The 2,931-nt window shown below is 39.8% G+C and overlaps 1 pseudogene; it reads right to left on the bottom strand.

Moving 5' to 3' along the window:
* Positions 1 to 267: 267 nt before the first annotated feature.
* On the bottom strand, positions 268 to 638 carry LOC133887372 (signal recognition particle subunit SRP54 2-like; annotated as a pseudogene).
* Positions 639 to 2,931: the final 2,293 nt, after the last annotated feature.

Here is a 2,931-nt window from a genome sequence, read left to right as displayed (position 1 = left end):
GTACCAGTTTCTGCAGTCATAACTCCAGATTGAGCTTTAACACGTGCAACACCAAAATCAGCAACTTTAACAGTTTGCAGAAGGAAACAAAAAAATTTGACCAGGCAAATTTATCCAGTCCCACTTTGTAAATCAAACTTTTAGGTAGATTCATTAGACGTTGCATTGTGCTTGTGCATAAATCAGTGACAGCTCTGAATATGATGACAAGCTTAGCGACAGCTCTGAATATCAGCTTCAAAGCTCTACATTTTGCATCACGTCGGTGATCCTCATAAAACCATACTTCTGGTAATCTAGTTATCTGAATTTACTGATCGCCACCCATGCCCCCAAACATTCCACTCATTTCCTTTGATCTCATCTGTTTCATCAGAGATTGCAAACCGCCCATGCCACCTATCTGCTTTAGCATCTGTGGCGGAAGGACCTTGCTCATGTGCTGAACATTCATGTTGCGGATAGTGCACTCATCTCTCCTTTCTTTGGTATCTTGAGCCCCTTCATCTTGCTCCAGATCTTAGCAAGCCGCTTGTACTCTTCCATCATGTCCATGACATCCCTGACAGGCCAGCCAGATCCCTGGGCAATCCGAATAATCCTTGATTCAGTCATTAGCTTCAGATTTGTGCTGTCAAGCTCTGAGAAGAAAATTTGGTATGACGATAACAATTGTTGCAATATTACTCCAGTAATTAATATAGAGGAAGGAACATGTCAACAGGACTTACCTGCATCTATCATGGAATCCATCATCGTCACGTACCACTTAATCTTAGCCTGGCTTTCCTTCTCATGTCCTTTTGGCATCAATTCAGCGCTAAATCCAGGCAACATAGAGAAGACCTGCAAATAATCCAAAATTTAAGTTTTATTTAAGTGATGCGCTCTGATCATGATGTTGACTAAACATTAATAATAAATATGTGATTTACTGTGCTAGTTTTGCACAGATGTTAATGAAATTTCAAGGACTAAGTAGCTAACCTGGCCAATAGGACTCATTTTCAGAATATTCTGGAACTGCTCATACATAAGTCTGAGAGTAAAGCTTCCTTCAGACAGTTTCTGCAGAAGCTCAGGCTGCTGATCGGTAGGTACTACTTCATAAATCTTGTCGATAAAGCATGACCAGTCTCCCATTCCTGCCAAATACACAAAGTATGGTCAACCAAAGGTAACACACATATAAATAAGCGCACCTCATATTTTCACTGACCTAACAGATGACTAACAAATGGTTTCACATCAAAAACTTCAAACTCATCGATATGTTCTCCAGTTCCAATAAATATAACAGGACTTTTTGTTGTTGCGGCCCTGAAAAGAAACAAGGATGTTAGGTACGCCAAGTTCCTCACATGTTTTGAATGTTAACCGTGATATAGAAGTAGGTATTCAAGGATGGTATCCTAAATTTAAGTAAGAAAACTACACTTTAATCACATAACTACCCCTACTCAGGCAATCAATCAAATGCATGCACAAGCACGGAGGAATAACTTACTACAAAAATAGAATAAACATCAACGAAGAAAGTGTTGTGCGCAAATTAGCTCCAGGCTCAAAGTACATTATCCTGAAACATATGTGATATGTAGAAACTGTTTCAAAAATAGCATCCCACTATCTCATAAACCTATCCACCTCCAATACTTATTTAAAATGGTCGAGCTCTAATTATATCGTTTCTCAATAATGAAACAATGCAGAATTATTTATGGAGAATGCAGTGGAAGAGCGACCACAGCATTTGCTTGCAGAAGCCATGGTAGAAGTGGTCGGAGAGGTCCTTGGGGAGGAAGGCCAGGACACAACGGAACCACTCGAGGAGCGCCTGCACGACGTCGTCCTGCTCGGCGGTAGGCACGTCGGCACGTAGGGAGCCGACGTAGAGGACCTCCATGTCGTCAGGAGGCATCGGTGATCACTAAATTGTTTAGTGACAGGGAGACGGTGGCCAGAGAGAATCAGCAGCTTGTAGAGAGGAGGATGAGGAGGTGACGGCATTTGTGGAAGAGGGGATCAGATCGGGAGGTATCGTCTAAGGGTGCACGGATGGAGGCAGGGATCGAGAGGAGGCGTCGCGGAGGCACGCAGACAAATCGTGAAGGACGAATCGTGGGGATCTGGAGGCGGGGAGGGGATTGAGCGGTGCGGGCAAGAGAGCGGCGCAACAGAGGAATCGACAGAGGAATGTTCTGGTGAATGGAACACATCTTACTGCTTTTTAAGTAGGAGAGATTTGACAGATGTCACTTCATATAGTTCATTAATTATGTTGTGAAGTTTATTGTACATTGAAACATTGCAGGAGATAAATCTTAACATTAGTGGCAAATCCTTATAAGTTATCGTGTAGCTTCTTTGAAATCCTAAATTGGATATTGTAGAATTAAAATTGTTTTGGGATAAATTAGTATATGATAATTGATTTGAGGATTTTTATTTTAGTCACTAAATTGTTTTGAGGATTTCTAAAATAATAGGGACAATAATATAGAAGGATGTGCAATATCATTGGAACAATATAGGCAAAGAAGCATATGTGTTCCCTACTGATTTGAGGGCTTTCTAATTAAGTGGTAATTAAATTTATTATGCATTTCCTAATTAAGTGGTAAATTGATTGGTGTTTCCACATTAGACCAAAAACTCGCCCATGAATAATTTGGAGCAACATGGGCCATTTTATCAAGGTGGATGGATGGTCGAGATGGATGCATTCATATTGATTATAGTACTCCTTTTCTTAAATGGATGTTTTATGATACCCATGTCAAGAAATGGGTGCCTATAATGTTGTGCGGAGACTGACATTTTGTTGTATCTGATGGATGTTTATAAATTTTAAAGAAACTTTATCAAAATAATTTTATTTTATTTAAAAAAATTAAATATGTACGTTATTTGGCAATGGATTTTTATGTA

Source organism: Phragmites australis, chromosome 12 (assembly GCF_958298935.1).
Source record: "Phragmites australis chromosome 12, lpPhrAust1.1, whole genome shotgun sequence".
NCBI classification, from domain to species: domain Eukaryota; kingdom Viridiplantae; phylum Streptophyta; class Magnoliopsida; order Poales; family Poaceae; genus Phragmites; species Phragmites australis.
The sequence above is the reverse complement of the archived record's forward strand: the minus strand, read 5'-3'. Positions and strand labels throughout refer to the sequence as shown.